Genomic DNA, 13390 nt, shown 5'->3' on the forward strand with positions numbered 1-13390 from the left:
CTGTGTCTCTTGTCTCTCGGTTTCTATTCTGTCTGTCTCTCCCTGCCTCTGTCAATGTCTCTCTGTCTCTTTCTCTTAATGTGTACATATCTGTTTTTCTGTGTTTTTGTCTCTATCAAGGTGTTTCTGTTTTTCTCTGTCTCTGTGCCTCTATCTCTGTGTCTCTGTTTCTGTTTTTCTCTGTCTCTGTGCCTCTCTATCTCTGTGTCTATATGTCTTTGCTCTCTCTTGTCTCTTGGTTTCTCTCTGTCTCTCTCTGACTGTGTATTTCTTTGTCTCTGTGTTTCCATGTCCTTATCTCTCTGCTTCTGCCTATGCCTCTCTCTTTTTGTGTGTATCTCTGTCTCTGTGTCTCTTTCTCTCCCTACTTGATTTTGACCTTAGTTTCCTCTGAGGGGGAAAATTGTTTTCTATCTCTTCAAGAGAAATAAAACTTCCTTTTCTCAACCATCTTCTGTATGGCTAATAATCACAGTATCTTGTATTGGTGACCACCAGATTGGTCTAGATATTAGATGAGATGACATGGGGATTGAACCTATGGAATGGAAGTTTGAACTCTAGCCATTTTTTGAAAAGCAACTGAGAAAATTGTCTCTTTCACCCTTTCTCCCTATAGAGCAGAAGGGAAGTAAATGTCAAGTCGGCAAACAGGGTGGCTGATACGTTGGACTAGGCTCTTGTTCCTGGGCAAAGGAAAGTGAAGGCCTTTGGACCATCCAGGCCTGCCTGTTCCAGTGACACTCTGCTTCTGCTGCTGTGCTCGGCCCTAGTCAGACCCTATTGGAATGTGTATGCTTACTTCTGAGGGCCACAATTTGGTTGGCAGAATTCTCATGGTTAAGGGGTTCCCATTAAAATGTTAATCTAGGGTAACTAGAAGTCACACTGGGTCTGGAGTCAGGAAGACCTGAGTTTCTATCCAGCCTCAGACACTTACTAGCTGTGTGACCCTGGGCAAGTCACTTTACTGACTGCCTCAGTTTCCTCAACTGTAAAATGGGGATAATAATAGCACCTACCCTGAAGGGTTGTTGTAAGGATCAAATGAGATGATAATTGGAAAGTGCTTAGCACAGTGCCTGGCACATAGTAGGTGCTATATAAATGGTGACTATTATCAGCGCTTGTTATTAATCACCTTCTGTTTACCTAGCCATATCAGCCCTTTCACCATGCCTAGTGCTCCTTTTAAGCTAGAATTGAAGGGATAGGTAGCAATTCAACAGACCTTTGTCTCTCGACTTGTCCAACAAAAAAGCCACTGACCCTCTGAAGAGGTTTCACACATGGTCACTTTATTTTATTGTCAACAAGTCGAGTGGGTGTTCCTCCATAGAAATATTCCAGATATGCTGATATCAGGTCTACCCAGAAGGTGACAAGGTGGAGCTTTCCCCTTTATGTTTCATGGGACCATAGTGTTAAGGAGCACCTTCCAGCTGCTGATTTTCTCTCTTGACCTTATGGGCCCTGCCAGGAATCTGACGTAGATGGAATCTGGGGGAAGGCCTCTTGCAGTAGGCAAGGTTGGCAGTGATACTCATTGGGTCATAAATCTGCTGGTGCTCTAGAATAATAGGCATGCAAGGCTCATGGGTAACAGCAGTGGGATGGAAACCCCACCATGTCTTGACCTGCTTTAGGATGGAAAAAGTTATCATGACCTGGGTCCATTGATAGACCAGTATCCAGAACTTGTCCAGGCCATCGAGAAGAGAGATGAAGAAAAGCTGCTTTGTGGTTTTATCGAGTATGGTCTTGCAGACATTGCTGTTCGCTTGGTAGAAGATGACTAACCCAATGTATGCCTGCTGGGTCCAGTCAAAAAGGATGCTTCCTTGTTTCTGCCTCATTTCCCTCCACAGGGACAGGTTGCATCTTTGACTCCAATGGAACAGGGTAGAAAGGAGCCACAAGGAGCAGGCCCTCAGTACGTGCAAGGTCTTCATCAGAGCTAGGTGCATGGGGACCAGAAGCTCCGTGGAGAGTATCTGGGTCAGTAGGATGACCAGCTCTCTACCTTCCTGCAAGCTCCCCAAGATGTAGAATCCAATCACAAAAATGGAGAGATAGTGGGAAGCCACATCCTCGAGAGCTGTAGAGAAGCCCATGTAGATTTTTTACCCAGAGGGCCTGAAACAAACAATAAATGATGAATAATGAGAAGGGAGGCTTTTGCCAGGCCCTGGAAATCAGTCTCTGTAGGGCATCACTTTCTTTGCTGGTGGGGGGTAGAGAGAGAGGCCCCCACTCCAGGGCTTCTGAGCATCCCTGCTTTGGTCTCTAGCAGGCACAAGACTGAGCTAAAACAACCACTTCATGCCCCTTAGGATATCTGATATCCTAACAATGGGTGAGATCACAAAGGCCCTGGAAATAACATATTGAGATCGATGGTAAAAAAATGGCAAATCCTTAGTGTTGATAGTGTAAGTCCGTGTGAAACTTGATTAACTGTGAGATCTTAGAGAAGTTCCTTCATCTCTCTGGGCCCCAGTTTCCTCACATGTAAAATGAGGGAGGTTTTGCTAGGTGACCAATAAAGCTCCTTCTAATGCTAAGTCCTAATGATCCCATGTCCAAAACCAAGCTCATTAACATTTTCCCTAAACCTGCTCCCCCTTCTGACTTTACTATTTCTGTCTGTGGTGCTGCAACTCACTAGACTGCCTGGTTTACAGTCTTTCCTCTTTCCTTTTCTTCACCTCTTTAATATAATCAATAACCCAAACCTGTCTGTTTTACCTCCACAGCATCTCTTCCATTCATCCCCTTTTTGCCTACTCCAAGTGCCAATATCTTGAAGTAGTATACTTGTTATTTCCCACAATAGAGTGTTACCCTCCTCGAAGGCAGGGTTGGGTTTTTGTGGTGGTTGTTTTCGGTTTGGCCCTTGTAGTCCCATTGCCTGGAACATAGTAGACAATGAATAAATGCTTGTTGACTAACTGATTGCTAGTGAAGGAATTTGGCGATGGTAAGAGACCCCTTGGCTGTATTCGATGTGTCGAAGTCACAAGGCACAGATAAGCTACATTCTGACATACTGAAAGAACCAACTGGTGGGTTTGAATGACTGAGTAGTTGTCAGTGATCTTTTAAAGACTGCAAAATAGGAGAGGTCCTGCGAAATTGGAGAACGGTAAATATCCTGATTTTAAAAAAAGAAAAAAAAACTTTGAACTTGAAGAAAGAGGGGAGGAGGCCATTAAACAGTCCAGTGAGTTTGAATTCTATTCTTGGCAAAATTCTAGAGGGCCTTTAAAGGGCTAGTATGTGAACATTTAGAAAGGGAAAGAGGATTCACTACAGGTCAACATGTGTTCATAAAGAAGAAATTTTACCTAACCAAGATATTTGCCTTTTGGGAAAATGTTCCTAGATTGGAAGGTCATAAGAATCATTCCATCAATATTGAAAGCCAACTATGTATGTAAAGGGCAGATAGATGATACTGCAGTGGACAAAGGCCTGGAGTCAGGAAGAACTGAGTTAAAATTCAGACTCAGACACTTACTAGCTGGGTGACCCTGGGCAAGTCACGTAACCTTGTTTGCTTCAGTTTTTCATCTGTAAAATGAGCTGGAGAAGGAAACAGCAAATCACTCCAGGATCTTTGCCAAGAAAATCCAAACTGGGTCACAGAGAATCAGATACAACTGAAAGGACTGAACTATGTGTGTGCTTGGGTTAGTATGCAAACCCCTATGCAACCACCTATTATCCATGATCATGTCTGGTTGTCTGTCAGTCAGCTGTGGCAGTACGTTGAGCTCTCCATAGTGAGGGTTTGTAAAGCTGTTGCATATTTGAAACCTTTTTGCCTGCAGAATGTACAACACAACACTCTGTTGCCTAGGGGATCTTCAAATACAGGTCCTTTTGGGCCCCCCCGCCCAAGTCTGTTTCATTCCACTGGTAAGAGTTACTTAAGTTACTTTGAAAGATGCCCTAATCTAGTTTTTATATTTGGATTTGGGCAGTAATGAGAGGGGATAGGAATTACAACTATTCAGAAGAGAGCGGATTCTGAAGTAGGTATAAAAGCTTAGCCATATAACAGTGTGCCAGGCTAATCATACAAATGTCTATTTTTGTCAGACTTTGATATGTATGCGTGTGTATTTCCCAAATTTTACTTGATCTGTTTTGTATGCTGGCAAGAATACAATAAGAAAATATTCAGTTTAGAATAATTTTCTTTTCCTTTTTGGAGGGGGGATGGCAGGGCAATTGGGGTTAAGTGACTTGCCCAAGGTCACATGGCTAGTGTTAGGTGTCTGAGGCTGGATTTGAACTCAGGTCCTCCTGACTCCGGGGCCGGTGCTCTATTCACTGTGCCACCTAGCCACCCCATAATTATTTTTAAAGAGCCTAATACAGCCTAGGTACTATGTTGAGAAATAGTAAACACATTAAATCTAGATTTTAGCAAATTATTTGACAAAGTCTCTTATGTATCATTGTAGATAAGAGGGAGAAAGAAAGAGGATTAAATGATTGGTATGTGGAAGAAAACAGTCTGGATGCTATGTTTAGTTGAAGTTTGTTGGAGGTACCTTGATTAGTGTATCAGCAATTTCTTGGGAGGGAGAGTCTGGTCAAAAGAGTTTCCTTTGGTTAATCAGAGACCTGCTTGCCCCTTTCTTTAGGGATTTCAAAAGGTCTCTGGTCTGCATTTGGCTCTGGGGTTTTCAGAGAAAAGTGGTTTAGAGGACTTCTGGCATTGAAACCTGAGTCACCATACCAAGAAGAGTAAGAAAAACATTCTCTATTCTGTGTTTAGCTTTAGTAGGTCAGATACATTTATTATTTTACAAGCAGATTGCTTGGAGAAAAATCCTGGACAACAGAGGACCCCATACTAGTCAGAATTCCTTTTTTACTCAAGCAATTTCTGACTCACATTTATGGCAATCATGAAACAAAAGATGAGGAAATTTCATAGTAACTAAAGGGACAAAAGCATACCGTTTTCAGTAACGATTTTGTCATATTTATCATAATGGAACGATAGTAGACACAGCCTTGGGAAGATCTGGTTAAGAGATCTGTTTTGTGAAGGATTAGGGCCAGTCCTGAATTCTGATTTGTTCAGTGATTCAAAAGAATCCAAGGACACTAGACCAAGGACACTGTAGCAACCCCTAATTCTTAATTTTTGCAACATAATGGAGGCTTTAAGTCCATAGGTGTCTACAGGTGCCTTTGGAGCTGATTTAATGATCAGGTACAAAGAGTGGTCACCAGTGGCTCACGGTCAGTATGAAAGGTGTCTAGTAGAATGACCCAAAGATCTTTCCTTGGCCTTATGCTATTCAACATCAACAACTCAGATAAAGCATAGAAGGCACACTTGTCAATTTTCAATTGACATGAATTTGGAAGGGAATGCTAACACACATTCAGTGTCAGACTTAGAATCCCAAAAGATCTTTATAGGCTAGAACAATGAGCCAAATAGAATATAATGAAATTTAATAGGGATAAATCTACAATACTACACTTGGATTAAAAAATCAGCTAGCAAGGGGAGGATGGAGGAGGCATGATTAACTCATGTGAAGAAGATCTATAAGTCTTAGTTGACTGCTTGATCTAAATGAGTAAACAGTATGACAGGGCAGCCCCAAATACTACTACTACTACTACCACCTAACGTTTATATAGTGTTTACTATATACCTGACACTATGCTTTACCATTATTATCTTGTCTGATCCTCACAACAACCTTGGGAGGGAGATGCTATTATTATCCCCATTTTACCTATGAGAAAACTAAGCTAGACAGAGGTTAAATGGACTTGCCCTTGTCCAGAGTTTGAACTCAGGTTTCCAGATTCCAAGTCTTGCATTTTATCCGATGCTATTCCAAGGGAAGCATAGTGTACACAGGTACAAGGTAAGGAATGTGAAAAATTCACTGCCCTCTACTTTTTTGGGGAGGGCAATTGGGGTTAAGTGACTTGCCCAAGGTCACATGGCTATTTGTGTGTGTGTGTGTGTGTTAAGTGTCTAAGGCCAGATCCAAACCCAGGTCCTCCTGACTCCAGGGCCGGCCCTGTATTTGCTGCGCCACCTAGCCACCCCTACTGTCCTCTACTTTAGTCAGACCACATCTCCAGTACTTTTTTCCAGATCTGGTGCCATTTTTAAATTTTTAATTATTTTTTGCTTTTTGGAAGGGTGGTTGGGGTTAAGTGAGTTGCCCAAGGTCACATGGCTAGTTTTGTGTTAAGTGTCTGAGGCCGGATTTGAATGCAGGTCCTCCTGAGTCCAGGGCCAGTGCTCTATTCACTGTGTCACCTAGCCGCCCCATGGTGCCATTATTTTTAGAAAGGGCATTATAAGCTAGATCATATTCTGAGGAAGGTGACTAGGATAGTGAAGGCCTTGTGTTTATGTCAAATGTGGCTTCCTATAAGGAGCTTTTTCTGATTTCCCTAGTTGTTCATGCCTTCTTGCCCCTAGACCCCAAGTACTTTGTACATATCATACACAGGGCATCCCAAAAGTCTTAGTGCCATTTTAAGCTTTAAAAACTTTAAACTGCATTAAGACTTTTGAGAACTTCAAATGACACTATGACTTTTGAAGTACCTTATATTTACTTACCTGGGTGAGTGTTTTCCCCTCAGTACAATATAAGTTCCTTGAGCTTTGTCTCTCTCCAGAGCCTAGCAGAGAGCTTGGCACTTAGTAAGTGCATACTAATTGCTTTGGGGATTGCATTGAACGTCATCATTTAGCCCAGGGCTCAGCATGCTACTGCTTGGGGGCCAAATCTTAGCCTGAAGTTTGCCAACCCCAGATGAACCTGTTAAAAGCTCATCACATGATGTGTGAGCTGTTTGTTAATTTTCAATGAATTTTCTTAGACTTGCAGCAGGTGGTTTGTCTTACTGTACTCTTGGGAGATGGGGCCTTTCTTTTTTTCCCTCCAAAATAATTACTAGAAAGCACTCTCTTCTTGGCCCTCTGTCCTATTGTAATTTTCTTAATCTCTTTCCTCTCCTTTTCCTTGTAAGCACCAGGAGAAACTGGTAGAAAACATAGAGAGGAAGGGAAGGTGAGAAAGAACTCAAAGCTTTAGACTACAACAGCCCTGCACAATTTGTAAACTTCTTCAGCTGCAGATTAGTTAGACTAGAGACAGAGTGATGATGTTTAGTTGCCACAGGTCATGTGACAGTATCCCAAAATCCTTTGCAGGGCATTTGTTGTGCAGGCCTGGACTATGGCAAGACTTTTGGGCCACCCTGTATTTAAGGATTTTTTTAAACAGATGCTATCAGATTATCCTGTCTTTTTTTGGAAGAGGGGAGAAAAACGCTGATTTTATCATCCTTCATTTAGAATAGGAAGTATTGAATCTAATCCTTAATGTCCAGATTCTATTTGCCCTCTTTCTATCTTGTAGAGTTTTCTATAGTATCAGAATGAGATAGCATTAAGTGAAATTAAGCTCCCTTATGAAAGGCAGTATGATGTAGTGAATAGGGTGCTGGGGACAGACTCAGGAACTCCTGGGTTCAAGTCCTGTCTCTAATAACCTAGAACTAGGGGAATTGGTTTCAGATCCCAGTTTGTAGCACTTAATATTGCCACCTGTGTGCTTTTGAGCAAGTACCTTACCTTCTCTGGTCCTCAGTTTCCTCATTTGAAAAGCGAGGAGACTGGACTCAATATTCTCTACGATCCATTCTGTTTCTGAATCTTTGGTCTTATGAACTACCTTGTTGATTGAATGGGCAAAATGGATTAGCTCATAGAAAATCATTTGTAAGATAGGAACAAAATACAAGATTATTTAAAGCCTTCTACAATCTGCCTCTGATTTGTATTTCCAGTCCTTATTTCATGGTATTCCTCCTTATGCCTTCTATGTTTCAGTTAAACTTGACTGTAAGCTGTTGCCTGAACTTGATGTTTTATGTCCCACCTTTGAGAATTTGCTTAGGCTATCTCCCAAACTAGACATATACTATTCCCATGTTATATGTCTCCAAATCCTGCCCCCTTTTGAAATTCTTTCTTTCTTTTAGAGGAAAGTTCAGGTGTCAGAAATCCTTCCTTCCTCTATAATAGCCCTTACAAATGGTCATCCAGCCTTTATTTGAATGGCCCCCATGAGGGGGAACCTACCACCTACCAAAGCCACACATTCTACCCTGAGATAGCTACATCTACCTGTTGATCCTAGATAGCCCTTCAGATACTTGAAGAAATCCCTCATGTCCTCCTTAATCCTTTTCTTTTCCCAGACCAACCTTCCCACCTCCGTCAATGACTTCTCATATGGCATGATCTTGAAGTCCTCCACTGTCTTGGCTGGTCTCCTTTTGACCTTCTCAAGGTTATCTATGTCCCTCTTTAGCTGTGCTGTCCAGAACTTAGCAAAAAGCTTTAGATGTGTTTGTATCAGGGCAGAGGACAGTGGGACCATCACCCTTTCTTTTTGGATACAATACCTCTCTTAATGAAGCCTCAGATCACATTAACTTTTTTGAAAGCCACATCTGGCCATTGATGTTTACTGAGTTTACAATTCATTCCAACCCCAGCATCTTCCTCAGAAGAACAACTTTCTAGTCATGTCTTTTCTCTCTCATGTTTGCAAAGTTGATTTTTTCTAATATCCAACTTTACATTTATCCTTATTACATTTCATTTTACTAGATTGGGAGGTAGATGAAAAAAGTATGGTATATGAGCATGATGAAATATTGTTCAGTAAGAAAAAGGTACATATGAAAAACTTGAGAACCATGGGAAGATTTGTATGAATTGATGTAAAATTAAATAAGCAGAACCAAAACAACACCACCTATTGTGATTACAATATTATAAACCAAAAGATCCCTAAAGGGGAACTGAACTCTGAGTAATTGTAAAGCCAATAATCTTTGAGAAAACATATACAGACATGCTGTCTTCCTCACAACAGAAACGATTGGGTATGTTACTAGGGTGGAACATCTACAGTGTCTACAATCACTATGTGGAATATTTTTACTTAATTATTTTTATTTGTTATAAGGGAGGATTAGGGGAAATACAGGAAAAGTAAGGGGATGTAAGGGTTTAATTTTTTTTCCCAGAAATGACTAATATAAGGACAAAAGACATCAATAAAGCATATTAAAAATAAATTTCATCTCATCTGATTTGACCCAGTTTTCTAGCTTGTCAAGATCTTTTTTGGATTCTGACTCTGACATTCAACGGATTAGCTATCACTCCCCAGCTTTGTGCCAGCTACACATTTGATATGCATGCCATTGATACATTTATATCCAAGTTACTGATAAAAATATTAAACAACAAAGGGCTCAGGACAGATCCCTGGGATACACCATTGGAGACTGAATTCCAAGTTGCCACTGAACTGTTAATAGATCAGTATCATTCAACTTGTTCTGAGTTCATCTTCCTCTGCCACATCTTTCATCTTGGCCATAAGAATAACACAAGAGACTATGCCAAATGCTTTGCTAATATCTGGCTAAAATATAGCTACAGAATCTTCTTGGTCTATCACTAAGCCTGTCAAAATCACCCATTGCTTTTCTGGAGTGTCACTAATCAGCCATTTGTTCTAGAATTTTTTCCAAGCATGGAAGTCAAATTTCCCAGCCCATTCATTGTTGGCAGAATTGAATTGAATATAGCCATAAGGACTTTCTTTCTATGCCACACAATGCATAGTTCTTTCTACCTGATTGTCTAATTTAAGATTAATAAAGTAAACAAAAGAAACAACATTTCTTCTGATTTGGGTATTCTTCCCAAATAAAGACAACAATAGCAAAGAGATTTTGAGGAAGACAGAGGTTTTATATAAATGAACATTATGCTTTTGATCACCAGTTTATATTTGTATATATTTTCAAAAGGCACTAGACTACTGAAGAGTAGCAGCATTTTATCACCTATGTTGATTCCTTCCTAGTAGTGTGGTAAGCTAGCAATATTTTTGGTTAAAATCATATTTGTGATTGTAACCACTTGTATGAATTATTTTAAAGAAATAAGAGTCCCAGACAAGTATAAAAAAGTATCTCTCATAAATCTGCATTAAATTAGGAATATTCATAACTACAAAAATGATACTTTTGTTTTGTTCCAAAAGAAAACCTATTCTTATTTTTTCATTTTCCCTTTCTTCTGAAGAGGAACAATTGGTTCAAATAATACCATTCATTAGCTGAAAATATTTATAAAGTGACTATAGTATGTAAAACACTATATGAGGAATTGGAGGAGATAGAAAAGTAGTCTATGATGGAGCCATTCTCTGTGTGGAGCTCACAGTAGTAGGTAGGCATGATACCATCTTAGATAAGTAAAATCACAATATAACACAATAAGTACGGTTGGTTGGTTGGTTGGCTGACTGTTGTCCTTGGTTCCTGAAGAGAACCAAAATGATACCACTATGCTGGAGTCATTGTACAGTGCACCTGACTGTGGCTGATCAGACCAATATGAGTTCAGAAGGTTCTACCACAGGTTGGGCAGCTAGGTAGCATAGTGGATAGAGTGCTGGGCCTGGAGTCAGGAAGCTGAATTCAAATCCAGCCTCAGACACTTACTAGCTGTGTGACCCTGGACAAGACACTTAACCATGTTTGCCTCTGTTTCCCTATTTGCAAAAGGAGATGGACAAGGAAATGGCAAACCACTCAGGTATCTTTGCCAAGAAAACCCCATAACGGGGTCACTAAGAGTCGGACACAATTGGAATGACTGAACAATAACAACATCAACAAATAAGGTGCATTAGAGATCTATAAGAAAGTAGTAGGTAAGGTCCAAGAGGTTGGGGGAGAATTCTTCCTGTAGGAAAGAGTACTTGAGTTGATCTTTTAAAGAGGGGGGAGTTCAATCCTGGTATATCCTATATGATATTGCCCTGGTCAACATCATTCCTGATAATATTCCTTTTCCATTATGATCAGACCCTACTATGTTGTCATAACCCCCCCTCCCCACTGTGCCATCCTTACATTTATAATATTGTTACCATGGAACTAACTGTCCCCACCTGTAATGTTATTTCACCTAACACCACGTTTTCATGGAAACCAATTAACTATGTTAGGTAGGGGCTGCCTATATGAACATTTTGTTTAGCTGCCTTTGGGGTAACATTTCAAAGGGAGAAATATTAAGGCTATGAATGACAGAAAATATTTCCCATTACTATTGAGAACTTTAATTATATTTGCAGTGTGGCAATTGTGCTGTCAGAACAAATTTGTATATCTGCCCCTACAAATATCAACTAATAACACATTAAGAGCCTCAAGTAGCCTTTTCATTTCCTTCCACATCAGAATCCATTTGATCCAGAGATGTAATTTAGGAAGCTTACACTGCTTCAGCCACAATGTTTTAGAATTATATTTATTTTATAAAGTGTTAAAATACTAATGCTTCTAGGAGAAGGCTAAAAAAAGGAAAGGGTCTTAACATTTTGGTAGTACTATGATGAGATGGAAATCTTTCCTATTACAATAGTTTGACCTCTCCTATGCAGTTATCACATCCTAGTTTTTATTTTAGCTATTTGGGTTCATGTCTTCTCCTTCCACTAGATTACAAGGTTCTTGAATACATTAGTGTGCCTGTTTTGGGGCATCCCCTCCATCATTTGTTGTTTGTCTCTCAGGTATGGAGCTGTTATTTTTTTCTTCTTTACTTTTTTACCCAAATGCCTAGAATTTAGTAGGTGCTTGATAAATATTTGTTGAATTGGGTTATAAGTACTTTAGAACCTGAAAAAAAATTATAGGATTTAAAAAATTATCTGAGCCATAAATTCACTCCCAAAGGAAGTGATAGAAAAGTAACAAACACTTTCTAATTAATCCTTTCAAAAATTATATTTTAAAACAATTAAAAATTAAATTAAAAAATTAACTTTTTATTATTTGAGATTTCTGATTATTATCTGCACACATGCTGTCTGCTTTTGTCTTTCAGTTTCTGTTAGTCTTACACACACACACACACACACACACACACACACACACACACACACACACTCTATTTTCTCTGCCTCAACCCTGCCCAACAGTACTAGAGAAGCTTTCCCATTGATTCTTCTATTCCTCACCTCCCTTCCCCCAGCACTGAAATTTGTACCCCTTACCTGAACTTCCTTACAGGTAGAAGACAGGAAAGGGTACTGAGGTCCAGGGCTCCAGGCCCAAGGGGAAGGGGAGTTTCTTTTATATCAGAACCCCTCCTCCCGGTTTCCTCCTCCCTCTTTGCCCCCTTCCCTACAACTGCTTGGAAACTCAATATCCCCCTCCTCTCCTTTCTATTTCTGGATGGGCTTCTCCCTGCCCAGGCCCCAATTCGGCCCTGACTCTGCCCCTCCCTGGGCATGTTTCCTTGGTTGCAGAATGAAGAGTGAGGCGTACAAGTGGGTGAGATAAAAATAAACTGGGTAGGAGACTGAAAAGAAATCAGGCAAAGGACGACTTAGATGAATCAGAGTTCTAAAAAGAAGTCAGGTAGAAATCTGGAAAGAAATCTCGCAGTGTTCAGAAAAGAAATCAGGTTGAGGAATGAAAAGAAATTAGGCAGAAAGACCACTACATATAAGAAAATCGAGCAGAGGGCTAAAAAAGAAATTAGGCAGCAGGCCAAAGGAAAGCAGGCTTGTAGAATATAGATACCAAGCTCACTGACCTCAAGTTTGTAGACTCCACTCTCCTTCCTTTTCTAAAAATGAAGGTAATAGTTGACTTTCTACAATGCTACAGTTACAGTATCTCTCCCATTCTCCACTACCTTTCTTTTTTTTAAAATTATTTATTTTTACTAGCATTTATTGTCTTTTACTCTTCTTTCCTCCTTCCCATTGAATAATTTTTTTTAAAAAGAAAAAGAAAACCCTTATAACAAATATATAGTTCAACAAAACAAGTACCCATGTTGGTCACATTAAAAAATACATGTCTCTTATGTCTACCACCTTTGAGGCAGTTGATGGCTAATGCTTTGTATTGTGGTTTATCATTGCACTGATCAGAGTTCTAAAATCTTTCTAAGTTGTTTGTTTTTAAAATGTTGTCATTGTTTAAATTGTTCTCCTGGTTCTACTGACTTCACTATGTATCAATTCATAGAGATCTTCCCAGTTTCCTCTGAAATCATCAGTTTTTTCATTTCTTATGGTGCAAATCCACCACATTCATCTCTAGGGTGTTCCAAAAGTCTAAGTGCAATTCTAAGCTTCATTTGCTTGAACTTTTGCTAAGACTTTTGAGATACCCTGTACTATAATGTTTAGCCATTATCTAGTTGGTGGTCACTCTCTTAAGCGACAGTTTTTTGGCTATCATGAAAAGAGCTGCTATAAACATTTTTGTA

General features: G+C 39.9%; 1 long non-coding RNA gene across 1 annotated transcript; it reads right to left on the reverse strand.

Annotated features, from left to right (window-relative positions):
* Positions 1-1277: 1277 nt before the first annotated feature.
* On the reverse strand, positions 1278-12516 carry LOC138150614 (uncharacterized). The gene is made up of 2 exons (XR_011165595.1): positions 12162-12516; positions 1278-2136 (listed from the first exon to the last, which is right to left on the reverse strand). It is a non-coding gene; the product is annotated as an uncharacterized lncRNA (long non-coding RNA).
* Between the last annotated feature and the right edge of the window lie 874 nt (positions 12517-13390).

Source organism: Petaurus breviceps, unplaced genomic scaffold (genome assembly GCF_028583685.1).
Source record: "Petaurus breviceps papuanus isolate PSGF00001 unplaced genomic scaffold, PetGlider_PUasm1.0 90881, whole genome shotgun sequence".
NCBI classification, from domain to species: domain Eukaryota; kingdom Metazoa; phylum Chordata; class Mammalia; order Diprotodontia; family Petauridae; genus Petaurus; species Petaurus breviceps.